The following is a 25,833-nucleotide window of genomic DNA, read 5'->3' as shown; positions in this document are numbered from 1 at the left end:
CTCAACATACAAGGCATGACAAGGTGTGTGTGTGTGTGTGTGTGCGTGTGTGTGTGTGTGTGTGTGTGTGTGTGTGTGTGTGTGTGTGTGTGTGTGTGTGTGTGTGTGTGTGTGTGTGTGTATGTGTGTCTCTCTCTCTCTCTGCTTGTGCTCAACGAGCATTAAAGAAGACGATAGTAAAAAGAGAAAATAGAATAAGAAAAGGAGAACAAAATTATTCCCAGGATGGAGCCGAGCTGAATTAATCCTCCATAGCTCCATGTCAGTATTTCTAGAACAAATCAACAGTTACTAATCCACCGCTTTACATTTTACAAATTATGACAACAAAGGTAACAGCAAAATGCTGCCTTTGTTCTTACACAGGTTATGATTCGCCAGTCATGAAGCTCTAAAAACTTCCCAATGTTGCACAGTCTCTTGCTGAAATTGCAGAGATGTAAATAAGTTCAATTGTCTATTATTATTAACGATTCCCCTCCCCCACCCACACACACTCAGACACACACACACACACACACACACACACACACACACACACACACACACACACACACACACACACACACTCGGTCTTGTGAAGGGCTGCGGAAGGAGCTTCCCTGCGTCTAATCTGACTCACTAACAACCAGTTCACACGATACAGCCAGTGTCATTACCACGATACAGCCAGTGTCATTACCACGATACAGCCAGTGTCATTACCACGATACAGGAAGGGAAAAACACCACTTCCTTAGCGGCGCACACACTTTGACAGTTAGCTGTATCTTATCTCTAACAATCTCCATTTCTTTCAAATATTTACAGAGTTTAAACTGCCTTTAATTATTTTAAACAGTCGACACGACTCCTAATCCTTCTCTCTAAAGTGTATCTAATCCTCCTTGACCGCACTAGACCTTTTCTTACAACAAAATGCTTTTCGATAATACAATCATTAATTATAACTAACAAACTGAAGCAATGAACACGTCTTAAGTAGCTAAATAAATGCTTAAAAATGGTCTTTACAATAGAACAAAGGCAGTTGGTAGACTAAAAGAATGAATACACAGCACAGCTTTAGAGAACAATGAAGCAACAAATGCAAAAATAAGGAGTCCCCCTTGAGCAAACTGAACTCTATGTAGGCATTGGGTTTCCTTCTTAAGAATCTATATTTATAAAAGGGAATGTATGTCTGTCTGTCTGTCCGAGGTCAGAGGCCTGACCGTTTGCGTCACGCAGTAATCCGCTGTAACCTTGACTAAATAGGATTAACCCCTATTACGCCTAGTACATATGTGTGCTATACTAAGCATAGGAATATACAAGTTTGATTTTTACCTATAATTTTTTTAGCATTTCTTACTAGTCATGCAGTATACTACTTTCTAAGAGTTAAGTACTCACGAATTCGTGACTATTGAAGACTGTCAGAATAGGTACTATCTAAACATCGATGGGTCGCAGTAATCAGTCACATTTTCACCCACAGCAGATGTTTTGTAAAATGTTTATATATAAAAACACGTGAAGTGAAAAACATGAAATTTCTTTCCAGTGAAAGCTGTCACGCTGCTACACATCAGGGAGCGAGGGAGCTACACACGAGTAACTGCGTCACGAAAAAAACAGATACAATAACAGCAATAACAGGAAAAAAAAGCAACAATATTAGCAAAAAAAAAAACATCAGCCTTAAGAACAACAGGTAGAAATATTATATGTTGTGGGAACCGACCTGTGAGATTTATATTTATTTAATTTATATGAATTTATATTTACGTTAATTTATATACTTCGATAGCAATTTGTATAATGATAAGTGGACTGTATTTCTGCAATAATCTCATAATCTCACAAATCGATCCTCTACACATTAGGGGGGTTTATATTAGTTGAATTTATATATATGCGACATATGTCAACAAGACCCGGAGCAGCTCTCCCTCTCTCTCTCCCTCTCTCTCTCCCTCTCTCCCTCTCTCTCTCTCTCTCTCTCTCTCTCTCTCTCTCTCTCTCTCTCTCTCCCTCTCTCTCTCTCTCTCTCTCTCTCTCTCTCTCTCTCTCTCTCTCTCTCTCTCTCTCTCTCTCTCTCTCTCTCTCTCTCTCCTCTCTCTCTCCCTCTCTCTCTCTCTCTCTCTCTCTCTCCCTCTCTCTCTCTCTCTCTCTCTCTCTCTCTCTCCCTCTCTCTCTCTCTCTCCCCCTCTCCCCCTCTCTTAAAGCCGCAACAGCAGGTCAACCCACAACAGCTGAAACCAATGACCTCGTTACTAAACCCATTAATCACGTAACCATTGTAGAGTCAATGGTAATTAACATCATTAACCAACCAACCAACACCACGAAGATGGGATAATGAGAGACAGACAATAGGGAGAAAGCGCCAAGCCATTACGACTATATAGCCCTTGGAAGAAGGTCAGGATAAGGATTTGGGATGGGACGGTGGGTAAGGAATGGTTGCCCAACGATTTGGACTCTCGGGGATTGAACGCCGACCTGCATGAAGCGAGACCGAGCAACCGTTCCTGTTTTTTTCCCTTTTCTCTCTCCTTTTTAATACTATTCATTGATTTTACTTCTCCTCGACTTTCTGTTTCCCATTCATCATCTTCCTCTTCTTTTCCTACAATATAACTTGTTTTTCTTGTCCTGTCCTAATGCCATTTTTTTCCTCTTTATTCTCGTTTTCTGTTCTCCCTGTTTTTCTTGTGCCTTCTCATTCTCCTCATTCTATCATTATCATTTATTCATTAATTTCTTCATCTTCCTCGTTCTCTTCCTTCGTATATTTCAGCCCATTTCTTTCTTCCTTCTTCTGTCTTCACCCCCCCCCCCCATTCACTTCTCTCTGTCTCTGTCTCTGTCTCTGTCTCTGTCTCTCTCTCTCTCTCTCTCTCTCTCTCTCTCTCTCTCTCTCTCTCTCTCTCTCTCTCTCTCTCTCTCTCTCTCTCTCTCTTTCTCTCTCTGTCTCTCATTCTGTCTTTCTCTTTCTGTGTCTGTCTCTGTCTGTCTGTCTCTCTCTCTCTCTCTCTCTCTCTCTCTCTCTCTCTCTCTCTCTCTCTCTCTCTCTCTCTCTCTCTCTCTCTCTCTCTCTCTCTCTCTCTCTCTCTCTCTCTTCTCTCTCTGTCTCTCATTCTGTCTTTCTCTTTCTGTGTCTGTCTCTGTCTGTCTCTCTCTTTCTCTCTCTCTGTCTGTCTGTCTCTCTCTCTCTCTCTCTCTCTCTCTCTCTCTCTCTCTCTCTCTCTCTCTCTCTCTCTCTCTCTCTCTCTCTCTCTCTCTCTCTCTCTCTCTCTCTTTCTCTCTCTGTCTCTCATTCTGTCTTTCTCTTTCTGTGTCTGTCTCTGTCTGTCTCTCTCTTTCTCTCTCTCTGTCTGTCTGTCTCTCTCTCTCTCTGTCTGTCTGTCTGTCTGTCTGTCTGTCTGTCTGTCTGTCTGTCTGTCTGTCTGTCTCTCTCTCTCTCTCTCTCTCTCTCTCTCTCTCTCTCTCTCTCTCTCTCTCTCTCCCCCTCTCTCCTCCCCCATCTTCCTGGTCTCCTCACACCCCCATTATACAACACAGATAACGTTGCTAGCTGGAGCTCCCATCATTTGCAATTAACCTTGAGCTTTCGCCCGGTAACCCGCGCCCCCCACCTCATCCATGCCCGGCCCTCTTCACCTTCCTCGCTCTATCTCACCCTTCGTCGTTCTTGTCATAGATTCAGCTACTCGGAACAAGTTCCAAGTAGCACGGGCTATGGTGAGCCCGTAACTTACCTGGCACAGGGCGGTACTGTGTGAGGGGCGTCTATTCTAGATGCTACTTTAAGTATGTCCTTGAGAGTTCTGGGTGTGGCGACCATGTCATTCTCTCTCACATCTCTCCCTCTCTCCCTCCCTCTCTCTCTCCCTCCCTCTCTCTGGCCTGTCACGTCAAGCCGCTCCTGTCAACACCTTCCCAGTATCAGGGCTTTGTCTCACTATCATTACCGTGACTTCTAGTTGTTACAACAGCCGTCACTAATGAACAAATCCACAAGGGGCCGTAATGAGGGTTCGAACCTACGTTCGGGATAATCCCAGACGCGCCTTAGTCGACTGCGTCACGACAGGGTAAAAAGAATTGGATGTCGATATTGTGATTTCTATGTGTGTATAGCCGTCACTACTATGCAGTGGTTGCAACTAGCAACTACTTGCAATCCCTGCTTGGCTCCATGACTATTACCATCACTAGTAAAGGTCACGACCTTGCGGAGGTCATTAATATCTCTCACGACTAACCAGAGGTCACTACCAGCTGCCATTATCCGTCATTACTACGTCTTTAATTAATATTATCGTAGATAATAACATTACATTCACTTGCATCTTCAGGTTATCTTGAGATGATTTCGGGGGCTTAGTGTCCCCGCGGCCCGGTCCTCGACCAGGCCTCCACCCCCAGGAAGCAGCCCGTGACAGCTGACTAACACCCAGGTACCTATTTTACTGCTAGGTAACAGGGGGCATAGGGTGAAAGAAACTCTGCCCATTGTTTCTCGCCGGCGCCTGGGATCGAACCCAGGACCAAAGGATCACAAGTCCAGCCTGCTGTCCGCTCGGCCGACCGGCTCCCCATCACAGGAGTCTTGAACCCCAGACCGCATAAACTCCACCTACTGAGCCACCAGCACCCATTAATAACGAAGGAACAAATCCACAAGGGCCGTGACGAGGATTCGAACCTGCGTCCGGGAGCATCCCAGACACTGCCTTAATCGACTGAGCTACGACAGTCGATGCTCCCGGACGCAGGTTCGAATCCTCGTCACGGCCCTTGTGGATTTGTTCATTTGATGCATCACGTTAGTGTGATCTCTGTGTGTGATAAGGAAGGATTCCAAAGTATACTGCATAATATACTGTATACACAAAGTATACATCCTTTGTGAGACCCATTATCGGGTATGCTGCCCCAGCACGGAACCTCTACCCGAAGATCTCAGAATGTTTGGTAATATGTTTATTGTTTGTGATGTGTGTCTATGTATGTACTAACACGTTGTACTGAACGGGGTGAGAATAGCTTGAGCTACCTCATCCCTTTGTGTGTATTTTACCTCAATAAACTTATTTCAATTTCAATTTCCATTTCTACCCGAAGAAAGACAAAAGAAAACTAGGAAAAGTCTAAAAATATGCAACAAGGCTCATTCCTGAGCTAAGGAGACTTAGCTTCGAAAAAAAGACTAAGGAAACTGGACCTCATTACACTGAGGGAAAGAAGGACTAGTGCAGACATGATAACAACGTACAAGATACTAGCGGGACTTGACAGAGCAGATATAGAAGCAATGTTCAAATTAAGGAACAGTAGAACGAGAAGACATAATTGGAAACTAGAAATAGAGATGATTCATATAGATGTTAGAAAGAACTTCTTCAATCTAAGAGTCGTAAATAAGTAGAATAAGCTAGATGAGAAAGTTGTCGAAGCCAATTCAATACACAACTTTAAATGTAAATATTCTAAAAAAAAAAAAATGAACAGAATTGACCAGATCAGAAAAAAATTGAAAAGAATGAAGAACAGATCCTCGACACTGCAAGCACAACTAGGTGCATACAACTAGGTGAGAACACGCTCACACACACACACACACACACACACACACACACACACACACACACAGGGAATTGATAGGGTAGATAAGGACAGGCTATTTAACACGGGGCACACGCACAAGGGGACACAGGTGGAAACTGAGTGCCCAAATGAGCCACAGAGATATTAGAAAGAACTTTTTTAGTGTCAGAGTGGTTGACAAATGGAATACATTAGGGGGTGATGTGGTGGAGGCTGACTCCATGCACAGTTTCAATTGTAGATATGATAGAGCCCAGTAGGCTCAGGAATCTGTACACCTGTTGATTGACAGTTGAGAGGCGGGACCAAAGAGCCAGAGCTCAACCCCCGCAAACACAACTAGGTGAGTACACACACACGCACACACACACACACACACACACACACACACACACACACACACACACACACACACACACACACACACACACACGCACACACACACACACACACACTCACACTCACACACACACACACACACACACACACACACACACACACACACACACACACACACACACACACACACACACACACACACCAGTAGGATCCTCCAAGAGGACTTAAACAGGCTGCAGAGATGGTCAGGGAAATGGCTACTGGAGTTTAACACCAGTAAATGTAAAGTTATGGAAATGGGATCAGGTGACAGGAGACCAAAGGGACAGTACACAATGAAGGGGAACAGCCTACCTGTAACGATTCGAGAAAGAGACCTGGGAGTGGATGTGACACCTAATCTAACTCCTGAGGCACATATAAATAGGATAACGACAGCAGCGTACTCTACACTGGCGAAAATTAGAACTTCATTCAGAAACCTAAATGAGGAGGCTTTTAGGGCGCTTTACACTGCCTACGTGAGACCCGTCTTAGAGTATGCCGCGCCATCATGGAGCCCCCACCTGAAGAAACACATAAAGAAACTGGAGAAGGTTCAGAGGTTTGCGACGAGGCTTGTCCCAGAGTTACGAGGGATGGGATATGAAGAGCGGCTGAAGGAACTGAACCTTACGACACTAGAGAAAAGAAGGGAGAGAGGAGATATGATAGGGACATATAAAATACTCAGGGGAATTGACAAAGTGGAAATAGATGAAATGTTCACACGTAATAATAACAGAACGAGGGGACATGGGTGGAAACTGGAAACTCAGATGAGTCACAGAGATGTTAGGAAGTTTTCTTTTAGCGTGAGAGTAGTGGAAAAATGGAATGCACTTGGGGAACAGGTTGTGGAAGCAAATACTATTCATACTTTTAAAACTAGGTATGATAGGGAAATGGGACAGAGTCATTGCTGTAAACAACCGATAGCTGGAAAGGCGGGATCCAAGAGTCAATGCTCGATCCTGCAAGCACATATAGGTGAGTACATATAGGTGAGTACACACACACACACACACACACACCCTAAGGTACCATTTGCCTTACCAATGAAGGCAAAAAAAACAATAACCTGACTCCGTTTAGATGACATGGCACAAAACTCTTCCCTCAGGCTGTTACCTTGAACCTTGACCTGCAAAAATTAAATGGGAATATTTTTAGCTTTTCCTTCGCCAACTCCCAAGACACCTGCCAAGTCTCGCCAACATCTTCCACCTTATTCTCTATCTTTATCTCTCTATCTTCTCTATCTTCTCTCTCTTCATTCATCTGGTAGTTTGTCAGTTTAATAATTCCTCGTACAGTCAATGGTACATCTGTTTAATGTTGACCAGACCACACACTAGAAGGTGAAGGGACGACGACGTTTCGGTCCATCCTGGGACCATTCTCACGACATTGAGAATCATTCTATCGACTTGAGAATGGTCCAGGACGGACAGAAACGTCGTCGTCCCTTCACCTTCTAGTGTGTGGTCTGGTCAACATACTTTACCCACGTTATTGTGACTCATCGCCTGCACATGAGTTTAATAATCCATTCGAACGTCTTTGTCAATCCATTCCCTCGTCCTTCCTTAAGACCGTACCTCATTTCCTTGTCCCTCCGTCTATTTCTATATCCATCCTTTCTTCCATAATCCATTCATCCATGCATTCCTCCTCATGCCGACCCGTCACTCCACACTCCACCGACAGCATATCCTATTTTTAACCATCAGAAATCCCCGAACATTTCAATGCACGGGAGACATCTCCCGTCCACGAGGCTACCCATAGCCCGTGCTTCTTGCCCCGCTCCTGTGCCAGGTAAATTACGGGCTCACCATACCCCGTGCTACTTGGAACTTGTTCCGAGTAGCTTAATCTATAACAACAACAACATTTCAATGGGTATCAACAGATCTGCTGATCACGATGCTGCCACAGGCGGCTCTGGAGCATTGGTGAGTGTGGGTCAAAGTCACACAATTACTGTGTGATGTTTCAGTGCGTCCGACAGACATCCTTCAGGCCAGACAACCACAGGGAAAATCTCAATAAACTTATTTCAATTTCAACCCAGAGGGGAAAGGACGTTGTCGTACGACCAGTTTAAGATGTCGTACATTTAGAGGTACTAAATGCTATTAAGAGAGATCCATTCTCCATATCTGTATATTTTAGGTTAAAACCTTAATACTATTTTTTATTTCGTGCATACCTTAATTAATATTGTATTGTTATAAATACATATTTCCTTAGCTCATTTCTGTCTTAGTTACTGTATTATTCATAATTAATACAAATGTGAAACTGAAGACACAAAAACTGTAAAAGATTATACACTTTCTGAAGCCAGGTTGGTAAACATAGGAACGATTTTGAATCCTTATTCAGAATTCTGAATCAGAACTAAGCCTCACATCCGTAAGACCAGTGCTCGAGTATGCAGCGCCAGCACTGACACAACGGGACGTCTTAAAACGCAACGTATAAACATGCACACGCGCGATTTTTATGACATAACGAATGTATTAGAATGTACGGGAGCGCTGACAACTGATCCATTACAAGATGATAAAGCAATGAGGGTGATTGATGGTTGATAAAGATTAAGCCACCCAAGAGGTGACACGGGCATGAATAGCCCGTAAGATGAGGGTGAAGCACAGTTTTCTTGTTTAATTGGTTCCCTGCAGTCGATTAACACCACCAACCGTGCTGTGGTGGGTATGTGGGCCTGTGGCCGCTCCAAGCAACAGCCTGGTGGACCAAACTCTCACAAGTCAAGCCTGGCCTCGGGCCGGGCTTGTGGAGTAGAAGAACTCCCAGAACCCCATCAACCAGGTATATGTGGGCCTGCGGGCCGCTCCAAGCAACAGCCTGGTGGACCAAACTCTCACAAGTCAAGCCTGGCCTCGGGCCGGGCTTGGGGAGTAGAAGAACTCCCAGAACCCCATCAACCAGGTATATGTGGGCCTGCGGGCCGCTCCAAGCAACAGCCTGGTGGACCAAACTCTCACAAGTCAAGCCTGGCCTCGGGCCGGGCTTGGGGAGTAGAAGAACTCCCAGAACCCCATCAACCAGGTATATGTGGGCCTGCGGGCCGCTCCAAAGCAACAGCCTGGTGGACCAAACTCTCACAAGTCAAGCCTGGCCTCGGGCCGGGCTTGGGGAGTAGAAGAACTCCCAGAACCCCATCAACCAGGTATATGTGGGCCTGCGGGCCGCTCCAAGCAACAGCCTGGTGGACCAAACTCTCACAAGTCAAGCCTGGCCTCGGGCCGGGCTTGGGGAGTAGAAGAACTCCCAGAACCCCATCAACCAGGTATATGTGGGCCTGCGGGCCGCTCCAAGCAACAGCCTGGTGGACCAAACTCTCACAAGTCAAGCCTGGCCTCGGGCCGGGCTTGGGGAGTAGAAGAACTCCCAGAACCCCATCAACCAGGTATATGTGGGCCTGCGGGCCGCTCCAAGCAACAGCCTGGTGGACCAAACTCTCACAAGTCAAGCCTGGCCTCGGGCCGGGCTTGGGGAGTAGAAGAACTCCCAAAACCCCATCAACCAGGTATCAACCAGGTATATAAAGCTAAAAGATAGTAGATAAATGACAGAATATAACAATTATATATAAAACTGCAGAACGCCTGCGATCTCACGTCTATAATATGATGATGATACAATAATTATTTTATTTACAAATTACATAGAATACAAAATTACACATAATACAAAATTACATAATCATTGTAATTACATAAACATGATGTTCGCCGATGTTTGTAAGGTGTTTAGCCATCTGACGACCTGGCCTTGGGAGCAGTTTAAGATAAGGCGGTGGACTGATGAGAACACTGTTAAACCAACACTAAGATTCCCATCCTAATTCTAAGATTGATGGGAACTAAGGTTTCCCATCAGAGACCGACCATAAACATTACGAAATAAATGTACACAAATTATAATAGAACACGAAAATATCAGACGCCAAGCTTGAAAAAGAGAGGAATGAAACTTACCCTTAACTGGCCTGAAAGTCAGGGGAAAGTATGCTTCAAGAATGGCGGAAGACACATTGTGAATTGTCGATAATTTGTATGTGCAGCGATATGAAGGACGTTCATGGTAAGTTTGCTCAATAACGCCAGGAATGTGAAGAGTTAACACCGGGGACACACACCCTCTTATGAAGGTCATACACAAGTACCTGGTCTTATAGTGTGTGTGTGTGTGTACCTGGTCTTAGCGTGTGTACCTGGTCTTATAGTGTGTGTGTGTGTACCTGGTCTTAGCGTGTGTGTATACCTGGTCTTAGTGTGTGTGTATACCTGGTCTTAGTGTGTGTGTGTACCTGGTCTTAGCGTGTGTACCTGGTCTTAGTGTGTGTGTATACCTGGTCTTAGCGTGTGTACCTGGTCTTAGTGTGTGTGTATACCTGGTCTTAGTGTGTGTGTATACCTGGTCTTAGCGTGTGTGTATACCTGGTCTTAGTGTGTGTGTATACCTGATCTTAGTGTGTGTGTATACCTGGTCTTAGTGTGTGTGTGTACCTGATCTTAGCGTGTGTACCTGGTCTTAGTGTGTGTGTGTACCTGGTCTTAGCGTGTGTACCTGGTCTTAGTGTGTGTGTGTATACCTGGTCTTAGCGTGTGTGTATACCTGGTCTTAGCGTGTGTACCTGGTCTTAGTGTGTGTGTATACCTGGTCTTAGTGTGTGTACCTGGTCTTAGTGTGTGTGTACCTGGTCTTAGTGTGTGTGTATACCTGGTCTTAGCGTGTGTACCTGGTCTTAGTGTGTGTGTATACCTGGTCTTAGTGTGTGTGTATACCTGGTCTTAGTGTGTGTGTGTATACCTGGTCTTAGCGCGTGTACCTGGTCTTAGCGTGTGTACCTGGTCTTAGTGTGTGTGTATACCTGGTCTTAGCGTGTGTACCTGGTCTTAGCGTGTATACCTGGTCTTAGTGTGTGTGTATACCTGGTCTTAGCGTGTGTACCTGGTCTTAGTGTGTGTGTATACCTGGTCTTAGTGTGTGTGTATACCTGGTCTTAGTGTGTGTGTATACCTGGTCTTAGCGTGTATACCTGGTCTTAGTGTGTGTGTATACCTGGTCTTAGTGTGTGTGTATACCTGGTCTTAGCGTGTGTACCTGGTCTTAGTGTGTGTGTATACCTGGTCTTAGCGTGTGTACCTGGTCTTAGTGTGTGTATGTTCATGTACCTGGTCTAGTCCTCTTCATGACCCCCTTCTAATGTGCCCACTGTTTCTGGCCCTTTTTCATGTGTTCTCTCACTCTGATTCTTTGTGTATGTCTCGTCGTTCTGGGTCCTCCTGTGAGTGTGCCTACGTCCTGCTTCATTCCTTCTGGACCCCACAGTCCCAGTCCCTTTTTATCAACTAGTTCTTGTTAAATTAAGTATCTATACTTCTGAGTATTTAGATAGAATCGCTATAACCGCTTCTTTCTAGACGTCAGATTCAGCTTCTTTAACTAGTCTGTCGCAACTCTTGCCCCTCAGTTCTGGGACCAGTCTGGTAGCAAAACTAAATTTTTTTGTTAACATCTTTACGTGTTCGATTAAGCACGGTCGCCATGCTGGAGCTGTATGCTAGAGAACTGGTCTTCAGTGAACTGTGAATAAATTCCTGAATAGTTTTTTTTTTTTTTTTTTTTTTTTTTTTTTTTTTTTTTGTTTGAGATATATACAAGAGTTGTTACATTCTTGTACAGCCACTAGTACGCGTAGCGTTTCGGGCAAGTCCTTAATCCTATGGTCCCTGGAATACGATCCCTGCCGCGAAGAATCGTTTTTTCATCCAAGTACACATTTTACTATTGCGTTAAACAGAGGCTACAGTTAAGGAATTGCGCCCAGTAAATCCTCCCCGGCCATGATACGAACCCATGACATAGCGCTCGCGGAACGCCAGGCGAGTGTCTTACCACGGAGACCACGGAGACTTTTTGTTCAGATTTCTAAATCAAGGCAATCTACATATTTCATAGTCTTCAGCACGTTGTCTGATCCATGTTCACCTCTGGAGATAGATCCGTTGTGATGTGTACCCAAAGTTATCTTTCTCTCCCCGATATCATTAGTTATTTACTCCAAAATGGCACGTTATGTCAGATATCATATCATCGGCTTTCACATTTCCTTGCACTTACTAGAACTGAATTCTAGTAGCCATTTGTTGGATATAATTGGGATAGATACAATTTTTTTATTCATTATATCAAGTCATTTATTCGGTTCCTCTTGGGCGCCTGACAGCTGGGTGGACAGCGCTTCGGATTCGTAGTCCTGAGGTTCCGGGTTCGATCCCCGGTGGAGGCGGAGACAAATGGGCAAAATGTTTCGTTCACCCTGATGCCCCTTTTACTTATCAGTAAATAAGTACCTGGGAGATAGACAGCTGCTACGAGCTGCTTCCTGGGGTGTGTGTAACAAAAAGGAGGTCTGGTCCAGGACCGGGCCGCGGGGACGCTAAATCCCCGAAATCATCTCAAGATAACCTGACATCTCAAGATAACCTGACATCTCAAGATAACCTGACATCTCAAGATAACCTGACATCTCAAGATAACCTGACATCTCAAGATAACCTGACATCTCAAGATAACCTGACATCTCAAGATAACCTGACATCTCAAGATAACCTGACATCTCAAGATAACCTGACATCTCAAGATAACCTGACATCTCAAGATAACCTGACATCTCAAGATAACCTGACATCTCAAGATAACCTGACATCTCAAGATAACCTGACATCTCAAGATAACCTGACATCTCAAGATAACCTGACATCTCAAGATAACCTGACATCTCAAGATAACCTGACATCTCAAGATAACCTGACATCTCAAGATAACCTGACATCTCAAGATAACCTGACATCTCAAGATAACCTGACATCTCAAGATAACCTGACATCTCAAGATAACTGGTCAGCTTGGCGTCGTGAATATCAAAGTGAAGAAAGCTATCGTTCCCCTTCCCTTCGTAAGTTTCTCACATATATCAACAACGGTGATATATGTGAGAACTTGTGATCCTGTGGTCCCGGGTTCGATCCCGGGCGCCGACGAGAAACAATGGGCAGAGTTTCTTTCACCCTATGCCCCTGTTACCTAGCAGTAAAATAGGTACCTGGGTGTTAGTCAGCTGTCACGGGCTGCTTCCTGGGGGTGGAGGCCTGGTCGAGGACCGGGCCGCGGGGACACTAAAGCCCCGAAATCATCTCAAGATAACCTCAAGATATAACGGTAAGGTTTCAAGGACTTGTTCAAGGATGATTAGAGGACAAATATAAATAAGGGGAAGAGTGCCATATTATAAGACATTATTATATTAGATGATAAGAGAATACGGTGAGAAGGTAATGGGGAAGAAAAATAGGAAACGGATGAAATGGGTGAAAGGACAGAGCGAGGAGTGAGGGAAGGAAGAAAGGCACATGAGTAAGAGAAAATTGTGAAGAATAAGAATGAGACACATATGGAGAGAGTGAATGAGTGGCAATAAATTTTCAAAGAAGAGAACAGGGGAGAAAAATTTGGAATAAAATTGCAACATATTTAAAGTAGAAGAAAGCCTACGAGAAAATGTGTAAAAAAAGAAATTAACCAGGAGAATAAGGGGACAGAACAGGATATGGAAAATGGAGAATATAATAAAGAGGGGTAAAGAGCAATACAAGGAAAGAGGGGAGACGAGTGAGGGGAAAGAGGAGGGGTGAAGGTGGGGATTGATTGATTGATTGATTGATGAAGATTAAGCCACCCAAAAGGTGGCACGGGCATGAATAGCCCGTAAGTGGTGGTCCTTTTGAGCCATTACCAGTATCAAGAGCTGATATTGGAGATCTGTGGAGGTACGACTGCACCCTGAGTGACGGGAGATGTCTCCCGTGGCGGTGGGGAGCAGTGTGGGACCTTAAGGAACCCCACTTGAGGACATACAAGAAAGGCCTCCGGTGGGGGTGAGCTTGGAGTGGTGCCGTTATCTGTAGACGGCCCTGAAGTTGGTGACGTCGTGCCGCGGGGGGAGGGACATTGTTCTGGCTCCCTGCCCGTACTCCAGCCTCCAAAACCACTCCTCCTGTGACGACGTGCCTGGCGTCGCTGGATGGGTATCCTATGGTAAGGTCTTGTGATGTCGTAGCTCTCCCGTCGGGCGCCAGCTTCCTTCCTTTCCCCCCCCCCCCTTAGGCCGTTACTTTGAGCAGACAATCAAGGGGAACATCTCTTGTAGGCTGTCGGCTAGCCAGGGAGACTTAGCTATTTCCTGCTCTGGCAAAGGTCAGGCCGGCATTCCTCACTGCGCCGGCCGGTGTCTTGCTGCTGCTGCTGCTGCTGCTGCTGCTGCTGCTGCTGCTGCTGCTTGGCCAGGCTGGTGGTGGTGGACCTCTACCCTCAGGTAAGGCCAGGGGGAACACCCAAGACTCTCTCTCCCTTCTCCCTCAAGTCATGTACCTCCACTTCTCATATCTACCTGTCCTTAGTCTCAATTGCCTTTAAAATCCTTCCTCGCCGCCCAGCACCCCTGTTCACTCCTGTCAATCAACACTAGTCCACGCCCTCTATCCCCAGATCATCATCTTCATCATCATCATCTACCTCATGCTTCTTCATGTACCTTCCTACTCTGTCGTAGCTTGTTTCTCCTTTATTTCATCGGCCTACTCTGTACACTGGACTGTTTACTTTAACTCGTGCCTCACGTACTCACCTGCCTCTCTCTCTATATATTTCCGGCCCATTCCCTCATCCACAATGTTGCGAAACACCTGCGCCAACCTTGGGAGCGTGGAGATACCGGTAACCAAGGACCGGAGCCTCAACTGTGGCTGTCAGTATGTTGTTGTTCTTGTTTTAGATTTAGCTACTTAGAACGAAATGTCCATGTAGCACGGGCTATGGTGATCCCGTATGTGTCGGTGACATGTTGTTGTTATAGATTCAGCTACTCGGAACAGGTTCCAAGTAGCACGGGCTATGGTGAGCCCGTATGTGTCGGTGACATGTTGTTGTTATAGATTCAGCTACTCGGAACAGGTTCCAAGTAGCACGGGCTATGGTGAGCCCGTATGTGTCGGTGACATGTTTAGCACGGGCTATGGTGATCCCGTATGTGTCGGTGACATGTTGTTGTTATAGATTCAGCTACTCGGAACAGGTTCCAAGTAGCACGGGCTATGGTGAGCCCGTATGTGTCGGTGACATGTTGTTGTTATAGATTCAGCTACTCGGAACAGGTTCCAAGTAGCACGGGCTATGGTGAGCCCGTATGTGTCGGTGACATGTTGTTGTTATAGATTCAGCTACTCGGAACAGGTTCCAAGTAGCACGGGCTATGGTGAGCCCGTAACGTACCTGGCACAGGAGCGGGGCAAATAGCACGGGCTTTTGTGAGCCCGTAGTGGGTGTCGGTGACAGGATACCAGTGCCTTAATAGTCTTCGCTGCCCAAGAGGAGGTCGAGAAGGGGTACCTTGAGGCTACCTTGAGGTGCTTCCGCGGCTTAGTGTCCCCGCGGCCCGGTCGTCGACCAGGCCTCCTGGTTGCTGGACTGATCAACCAGGCTGTTAGACGCGGCTGCTACGGGAGGGACCGGAAATCCACCAATATCCACAACGAAGGAGAGCAGTAAACAAATGTTAAGTGTACGACTGCCAGGGTCTAAACACCATTCTTCAGCCGTCCTAACCATCTTAATTACTCTAGAAAGGGTTTCCTACACTATTAATCCTGTGTTCACTACGCCCTTTTGGAAATCACTACACCCTGTAGTGTCACATCTTTCGTCACAACTTTTTATGTTAATTGCAACATTTGTGTAGTTGTAGATGAGTCCCATTGTGATAGTTAATGGTGGCGTGGCTCAAGGTGCTCACCTCTACCCGCTGCTGTTTATACTAACACCGTTGACCAGACCACACACACTAGAAGGTGAAGGGACGACGACGTTTCGGTTCGTCCTGGACCATTTTCAAGTCGATTGTGACTTGAGAATGGTCCAGGACGGACCGAAACGTCGTCGTCCCTTCACCTTCTAGTGTGTGGTCTGGTCAACATACTTTAATCACGTTATTGTGACTCATCGCCTGCTTATACTAACACTCTTTTTAATTTGACCCAAAACTCATCAAACTCATAAGGTGAGAGAAAACTGTTGATATCAATGTATCTGTATGAGTGTGTGTGAGGGGCCCTCATCTCTATCCTTCTCCCTGGGCATTGTGTTGTAAAATAATTGGTATTTTATGATCAACACATTAACCAATGTTGTGAAGTCTTTCGTGAATTCGCTTTAGGTATAGGCACATCTGGCAAGTTACTGAGGCTGAGCCACAACCAGAATATTCAGCCTGTAAACTCTGTGGCAAATTCTTAAAAAAAAAAAAACATTCTCTTGAACATTACATATTTAATTGTGAAACTAAACTATTTTAGACTTTAGACTTATACAATCAACATTATATGTATTTCACCGGATCTGTTATATATTGTAAGATACCGTAACACCGTCCAAAATTTGCTTGCCCATATTAGTTGATTGATTTGATTGTTGCCGCCGAAGGCGGGTAGTTTATTGTGCACCCCATACTCATCCTGTGAGCGGTAGCGCAAAAGCATTACAGAGGGCACAAAAGGTCTTTATCAGACCTCATCTTAGATTATTACATAAACAATTTCTTCAATCCTTCACACCTTATATTAGTATCAACACTTGTCCTGTGTGACAGTGGACAGCAAAAAGTGGCAGTATAATCACTGATTAAAATCATGAACATGATAAAAAGTGGCATATTCACTGAACATGATCCTGTCCTGTGACTATAAACACCATCCTTACAACACTCACACCTGACTGAAACACTGAAATTAATCAAAAATGTAATATAAATGTTATCAATGAACATGTTATAATAAAAATTGGGTTTCCCTTCTGAAATAATCCAGTGGCCCCTTGTTGTTTAAGATTCGCTATTTGGAACAAAAAGTTCCAAGTAGCACGGGCTATGGTGAGCCCGTAGTGGACTTACCTGGCACAGGAGCGGGGCTGTGGCCCCCGACATGTTACCTGGCGCCATCCTGCACTCTGACCACCACTCAGCTAGCTGCCTTCCTCCTTATTCTACCGTTAGGATAATCACACGGGAACGGACAAAATTTCAACCCCCCGCCCTTCGCCAGGGTGAAGCAAGCGCTCTACACAGAATGCCTCCGCCTGTCTCATGTCCACTCTGCACACGCGTGCATGCACGCACAAACAAGCACGCACAGTCTTTCTTCTTCTGTTCTCAGATATCTTAGTGATGGCTGAGGCACCTTGCACATTGCAGTCTCTTATCTTGAGGTTATCTTGAGATGATTTCGGGGCTTTAGTGTCCCCGCGGCCCGGTCCTCGACCAGGCCTCCACCCCCAGGAAGCAACCCGTGACAGCTGACTAACACTCAGGTACCTATTTTACTGCTAGGTAACAGGGGCATAGGGTGAAAGAAACTCTGCCCATTGTTTCTCGTCGGCGCCCGGGATCGAACCCGGGACCACAGGATCACAAGTCCAGCGTGCTGTCCGCTCGGCCGATCGGCTCTTATGCTGCCGGCTAAGACCAGTCCATTCTCTTGATTTGCCACTCCGTTAAAAATCCCAATCTCTTTACCTAACCTGAAACGTACATACCCAATCAACCCACCTAACCTATTGAGTCAGATTGCATAGAAAATGTAGTTATTTGTGAGCCGTTACTTTTCACAATAGGCTGCATTTGTAACGTTGGTTACAAGCGACCTTATTAGTTGAGAGGTCGAATTGCAGTCGGACACTGTTCAGTTATAATGGCAACTCCGCCATCGAATATTCCAGGATGTGCAGGCGATGAGTCACAATAACGTGGCTGACGTATGTTGACCAGACCACACACTAGAAGGTGAAGGGACGACGACGACGTTTCGGTCCGTCCTGGACCATTCTCAAGTCCTTGATTGATTGATTCTCATTCTCAAGTCCTTGATTGATTGATTCTCATTCTCAAGTCCTTGATTGATTGATTCTCATTCTCAAGTCCTTGATTGATTGATTCTCATTCTCAAGTCCTTGATTGATTGATTCTGGACCATTCTCAAGTCCTTGATTGATTGATTGATTCTGGACCATTCTCAAGTCCTTGATTGATTGATTCTCATTCTCAAGTCCTTGACTGATTGATTCTCATTCTCAAGTCCTTGACTGATTGATTCTGGACCATTCTCAAGTCCTTGAGAATGGTCCAGAATAAAATGATTAAAATATAAAATAACTTACGCGCAATAGTCACTAATACAGAGAGAGAGAATACACAAGAGTGGAGACAGCATGACAAATAATACCACTCAAGAAGTTATCAGGGGGAAAGCGTTAAGCCATTACGACTATACAGCACTTGGAAGGAGTCAGGATATGAATTTGGGATGGGACGGTGGGAGGGAATGGTGTCCAACCACTTGGACGGGATTGAACGCCGACTTGCATGAAGCAAGACCGTCGCTCTACCGTCTACCCCAAGTGGTTGGGATAAGTTGCAACTCCTCATGAGTTGCTAATAAAAGCAACTAAAGTGACAGGATGAACATATCCCAGCGGGTTTTCTTCCTATTGGGGAGTGTTGTACATGCTGCTATGACGGTGTGTCCACTCACAGGATGAGTGGCGCTGCCCAATAAACTCGCCCCTCGGGGCAAAATTAAACAACAATAGTGAGGAGCGCTGCAGTTTTAAAACTTCCAGCCGCACCTTCCTGGCCTTAGGTTATACCCCCCTTACCCCCATTGATACTCCCCCCCCCGTCTCCCTCAGTATACTGCAACACCACAATCCCCTCCCCCCCCCCCTCCCCCTTAAGTCCCGGCCACCCCTCAGACCAACATCATCTCCGAGAGGCCAATTTAATACCGGTTTCTCTGACAAGGTCAAGGAGGAGGCTTATCTGTATTCAAGGATATAACGCAAGAGCTGGTGCTCGAGGCATGTTGCATGACCTTTGACCTTACTTAGGAAGGCACTACCACACACCACAAACATTATGCCATCATTGTAACGAGTCAAATACAACCTTCATGATAACACACACATACATCCTGCAACCACTACAAAACACACAAGATTTCATGAATACATTGTAGTAATGATGGGGACAAAATACAGCTAATCTGAAATGATATATTATTTATTTATTTATTTATATACAAGAAGGTACATTGGGATTGTGAGAATACATAGCATAGTAATTACATTCTTGTAAAGTCACTAGACAGCGCAGTGTTTCGGGCAGCTTATAGGAAGTAAGGATATATTATATCCTATAGATAGGATATAATAATATAGTAATTGAATATAGGAAGGAAGAGGGGAAATTTGAGAATTACAAAGATAAGTCAAAACTGAGAATGGTCCAGGACGTACCGAAACGTCGTCGTCCCTTCATTTTCTAGTGTGTGGATTGGTCAACATACTTCAGCCACGTTATTGGGACAGGCGCCCTGATGTTGAAACCCACATCAGCCGAATATCATATCATCAGGTTGTTGTTGTTGTCAAAAGATTCGCTACCTGGAACAAAAAGTTCCAAGTAGCACGGGCTATGGTAAGCCCGTAGTATCATCAGGTGCATATGTAGGGCTGGTTATCATAAGGACCGTCGTTGAAGATCAGCCCAAGAAGTTACTCCAAGGCCTTGGACCCGAATTCACGAAGCAGTTACGTAAATACTTACGAACGTGAACATCTTTCCTGGATCTTTGACGGCTTTGGTTACATTTATTAAACAGTTTACAAGCATGAAAACTTGGCAATCAACTGTTGTTATTGTTATAAACAGCCTCCTGGTGCTTCGGAGCTCATTATAACTGTTTAATAATTGTAAACAAAGCCGCCAAAGATTGAGAAAAGATGTTCAGGTTCGTAAGTGCTTGCGTAACTGTTTCGTGAATCCCTTGGTTACCACATAGGTCAGAATTCCTTAAGCAACACGAGGACGGAGAAAAGCCATGAGGCAAAACCACCAGACTAGTCATATAAAGTCCACTACGGGCTCGCCATAGCCCGTGCTACTTGAAACTTTTTGTTCCGAGTAGCTAAATCTAAAACAACAACAACAACAGTCTGAGAGCCTCACTCCTGACAATACATTAAACCAGCCGGCAGTCACCACATCACGGGCTAGTCATGCCCGTGCCACCTCTTGAGTGGCTTAATCTTCATCAATCAACCAGGCGTCACAGTTACTTCACTTCCCTAGTCAGCCAAGCATCACTGAGAGCATCAGTCACTCTACACACCTCACACAACACTTAACATTACTCCACTTATAAACACGCCCATTACAAACTACCTAACGGGAGACATCTCCCGTCACGCAGGGTGCAGTCGCACCTCCACAGATCCCCAGTATTAGCTCTTGATACTGGTAATGGTTCAAAAGGGCCACCACTTGCGGGCTATTCATGCTCGTGCCACCTCTTGGGTGGCTTAATCTTTATCAATCAATCAATCAAACTACCTAACATTATAAGTAGTCATTTGTTAAGACAGTTCCACTAAGGCACAGAGTCTAAAAAGTATTCAATTGTTATCCATACAATTTGTTGTTCAAAAAGTGATGTTTATATCTTTCAGCCAATAAGACATGCCTGTTATCCACCCCGGAGGAGGAATAGAGAGAGAAAGAGAGAGAGAGAGAGAGAGAGAGAGAGAGAGAGAGAGAGAGAGAGAGAGAGAGAGAGAGAGAGAGAGAGAGAGTGAGAGTGAGAGTGAGAGAGAGAGAGAGAGAGAGAGAGAGAGAGAGAGAGAGAGAGAGAGAGAGAGAGAGAGAGAGAGAGTGAGAGAGAGAGAGAGAGAGAGAGAGAGAGAGAGAGAGAGAGAGAGAGAGAGAGAGAGAGAGAGAGAGAAAACACTTGTGTAGTACCACTTCATTCACTCAGAGCTACGGGCTACCTACCACTTTAGAAGGAATATTTCCAGGTTCCGATAGCCCTAATGAATGAAGGATATTATCCACGAGTATTGTGGATAATATCCACAATATGACTGGGGCGTGGATCACCTAATACACCTCTGTGCTCGAAGTAGCAGCCCAGTACACGTCTAAAATCTCATCTGGATATCAGTTGAGTATCTTTGAGATTATCTTTTATTCTCAATGTTTAGTAGCTCAGTAGTTAAGAGGTCCGGGTCCGAGGTCCGAGGCTTAGAGAATGCTTAACACGTTTCAGCCAGTCTGACCTTCCTCAGAGGTAGATAGTCACTAATATCTTGGTCTGAGGAAGGCCAGGCTGACCGAAAACGCGTTTAGCATTCCCTAATTTTTCAACGTGATTTTTCCGCATACTTGCATCAGGATTTTAGATGTTCGTTGTTGCACATATATATATATATATATATATATATATATATATATATATATATATATATATATATATATATATATATATATATATATATATAAAGCACCTGTTAATTGTACTGAAGGTGAGCTTCAGTACACACATAAAAAAGTGAGATTGAAATTGAAATAAGTTTATTGAGGTAAAATACACACAAAGGGATGAGGTAGCTCAAGCTATTCTCACCCCGTTCAGTACATCGTGTTAATACATACATACACACACATCACAAATAAACATATTACCAAACATTCTGAGAGATAAATATATACATTCCTCCTTTACACAAGTAAGGTGAGATTAGATGTCGTAAAAGTGGGCCGCGTTGTTGCGAACTTGGAGAAAATGACGCGCACGCACAAGCTCGCAATTAGTACATTGTTCTCTGTATACAAGACCGAGATTGGTTGATTGGTGAAGATTAATCCTTCACCAATCACCAAGAGGACGCACGGGCAAGAGTATATAACCCGTAGGTGGCAGATGCTTGGAGTGAATGTGATCTTTGGGTTACGGGCTCACTATAGCCAGTGCTACATGGACATTTCGTTCTGAGTACCTAAATCTTAAACAACAAAGGTCTTTGGGTCGAGTAACATCTTGAAAAGTGTCTCAGGGTCTCTGGCGCGAAGACACAGAGAAAGAGAGACACCTACGCGTCCTCTTAAGCACAGAAATTAGCAGCTACAGCAACCATTAACATGCATCCCTGGAATGCAGGCGATGAGTCACAATAACGTGGCTAAATTATGTTGACCAGACCACACACTAGAAGGTGAAGGGACGACGACGTTTCGGTCCGTCCTGGACCATTCTCAAGTCGATTGTGATGAGGAATGATGATGATGATAAAGATTAAGCCACCTAAGAGAATATGAGTGATGATTGATTGATTGATAAAGATTAAGCCACCCAAGAGGTGCCACGGGCATGAATAGCCCGTAAGTGGTACATTTTTTTCTTTTTTTTCCCAGTGTTCTATGATGAGGAAGTAGATACAGGCATTAAATAGGCAAGAACGGTGAGGAGCAAAGTAAGATGTAGTAGAGGGGATCCCTGGAATAACACACACCCCGTCTATGGAAGCGTACATACGCGTTCTAAATGCTTTCACACGGGCTCCAGAAACACACACACACACACACACACACGGGCTCCAGAACACACACACACACACACACACACACGCGGGTCCCAGAAGCGTGGGGTAATAGAACTAAATGGGGAGAAAGTTACCATTTAGTACAAGGTTGAGCACGTTATCGCAATTATGCGGGAATAAAGCACATACACTTTAGGAGGAACAGGGAGAAGATATAGATAAGGAGAGAGACAATCAGAATTAGTGATAAGTAAAGAGACACAATTAGAATTAGTGATAATGAGAGAGAGACAGAATTAGAATTAGTGATAAGGAGAGAGAGACAGAATTAGAATTAGAGATAAGGAGTGCGACAGATAGAGAGATAAGGAGAGACAGAACCTGAGGAATTAAGAAATATCGATATAGGAAGAGAGAAAAAATAAGGATTAAATAAGACCGGGATGGTATAAGAGATAGAGATCAAGTTTAGAAACAGACAGATTGCGAGAAACATGGATAGAAAGCTAGACAAATAAGTTCCTAATGAGAAACAAAAATTAGAGGGAGGCAAAACGGAGAAACACACAAATAAAACAAAAGGAAATGAGAAGAAAAGAGAAGCCACAAAGGCAAATTAAAAAAGAAATCGAAATTGCACTCAATTTCCAAGACAAAAATATCCAAATTAGTCAGAATGTGGAGCACTAACACCCCCCCCTTCCCCCCCCCAACCACCCACCTCCCCATCACCCTACTTACCACCATTAAACTGACTGCCACCATCATCTCAAACAAACTCACCCCCACCACCACCACCACTTACAATGACGACCAAGTTGCACCCAATTCCATAATTGTGTTTATGACATAGTTCTGTCACCGTGAGGCCTCATACTGAACACCAGTACAATGACATATTTACCCGGAAACCCATGAACAAGCTGTACACTTCATGTGAGTGTTCATATGAGGCAAGAGACTGTGAAAGCGAACGGTGGTTACAAAAAATAAAATAAATAAATAAATATATATATATATATATATATATATATATATATATATATATATATATATATATATATATATATATATATATATATTATTAAATATGACCGAAAAAGTAAGATTAATAATTCTAACACGAATTTTCTCAATCTTTCGTACATTACGCTTCACTGTTGGAGGTAAATCAAAAATCACTTCTCCAAAATTCATTTTTATTTCTAGTCTGACGCGACACGGGCGCGTTTCGTAAAACAATGGTCCTAGTCAATAACGGCTTCTCCAATGGTTTCATCGAAGACATCATAAGAAGGAAAGTGAAAAGCCATGCAACCTCCGAAGAGACAACTAACACAACACCTATACCCCCTATTAGACTATTTTACAGGAACTTCTTTTCCACAGCTCATAAAACAGAGGAAAGGGTCCTGAAAGATATTGTTAATAGAAACGTTATCCCTACAGACAAAAATCAGAGGATACAACTGACGATTTACTATAAAACCAGAAAAACGGCCAGCCTACTCATGAGAAACTCTCCAGACACAAAACAGAACGCTTTAAAAGAGACTAACGTCGTCTATGCCTTCAAATGCCCACTTGGGGACTGTAAGCTCCAAAAAACCCAGTATATAGGCAAGACAACAACATCTCTTTCTAGGCGTTTAACGATGCATAAACAACAGGGCTCCATTAAGGAACATATAATCTCTTCCCATAACCAAACCATCGCCAGAGAAATCCTAGTAAACAACACAGAAATCATCGATAGATACAGCGATAGCAGGCGGCTTGACGTTTGCGAGGCACTACACATCAAGAAGTCAACACCAGCAATCAACAGCCAATTATTGCACAACTATATTCTACCCACCTCAAGACTCCGCTCCAATATAGAAGCATCAAGAAATATGGACCAATAGGCTTTCTACAAACACTTCTATTCAATACCCATTGTTTCTGTTCTGTCTTGTGTTGATACTTTTAATACCCTATTAATATCCCCTAGTGTTCTGTCTTGTGTTAATGCCACATCACCCTTCCCACCTCACTCAAATGTAATGCCACATCACCCTTCCCACCTCACTCAAATGTAGATATAAAATCAGGGAAACGCAAGTTCTAATCAGTTGTGTATTTGTGAAGTCTTTGAAAATGTAACAAGTTTTACGAAACGCGCCCGTGTCGCGTCAGACTAGAAATAAAAATGAATTTTGGAGAAGTGATTTTTGATTTACCTCCAACAGTGAAGCATAATGTACGAAAGATTGAGAAAATTCGTGTTAGAATTATTAATCTTACTTTTTCGGTCATATTTAATAATATATGTCTACAGGAAAGACTGCTACCAAAATATACTAATATATATATATATATATATAATGCGCTAATTCACATGTCAGTATACTGACATGTGAGTATAGTGAATTGTGAGTATACCAAGTGAGTATACTCAAATACGAATATTATGAGAAATGAGAGCACTAATCATGAGCGTTTCTACCAAACACCTTAACATACTGACTAGAAATTTAGTTAATTTGTGTGTGTGTGTGTGTGTGTGTGTGTGTGTGTGTGTGTGTGTGTGTGTGTGTGTGTGTGTGTGTGTGTGTGTGTGTGTGTGTGTGTGTATTTCAACTTAGGAGGTAAAGGAGTAGGAAAAGTAGTTATTATTATCATTAATTAACCGTCTGATGCTATTAATATAATAACATTAATTAATAGTATAACATAAGCATTCATAGGCCTAATATACACAACCTTAGGTCTAATTTAATATTCATATGTGTCATACTAGATATATTAGACCGTGGATAGAATAGGTTAGGCTATTGCCTTCTCTCTTGACATTTATAATAACCCTAGTACAAAACATATCTGAGCTGGGATATGCTGCCAGCATATCCCAGCATAAGGAGCTCCGAAGCACCAGGAAGCTGTTTATAACAATAACAACAGTTGATTGGGAAGTTTTCATGCTTGTAAACTGTTTAATAATTGTAACCAAAGCCGTCAAAGATTGATTTACACGTTCGTAAGTGCTTGCGTAACCGCTTCGTGAATCTGGCCCCAAGCTCTTGCAGAGTAAGAGCACAAGAGCAATGTCTTCCTTCCCGTATCACAGGTCAGCGACCATATTGAAGGGGTTGCTAGGTGCAGCTGAGTAACGCTGAGGTTACTAGGTGCAGCTGAGTAACGCTGAGGTTACTAGGTGCAGCTGAGTAACGCTGAGGTTGCTAGGTGCAGCTGAGTAACGCTGAGGTTGCTAGGTGCAGCTGAGTAACGCTGAGGTTACTAGGTGCAGCTGAGTAATACTGAGGTTACTAGGTGCAGCTGAGTAACGCTGAG

General features: G+C 44.0%; 1 long non-coding RNA gene across 1 annotated transcript in view; it reads right to left on the bottom strand.

The window, feature by feature from the left end:
• The window catches only part of LOC138354890 (uncharacterized), a 273,297-nt gene that overhangs the window by 157,127 nt on the left and 90,337 nt on the right, over nt 1–25,833 (bottom strand). The window lies entirely within an intron of this gene.

Source organism: Procambarus clarkii, chromosome 65 (assembly GCF_040958095.1).
Source record: "Procambarus clarkii isolate CNS0578487 chromosome 65, FALCON_Pclarkii_2.0, whole genome shotgun sequence".
Classification (NCBI taxonomy): domain Eukaryota; kingdom Metazoa; phylum Arthropoda; class Malacostraca; order Decapoda; family Cambaridae; genus Procambarus; species Procambarus clarkii.
The sequence above is the reverse complement of the archived record's forward strand: the minus strand, read 5'-3'. Positions and strand labels throughout refer to the sequence as shown.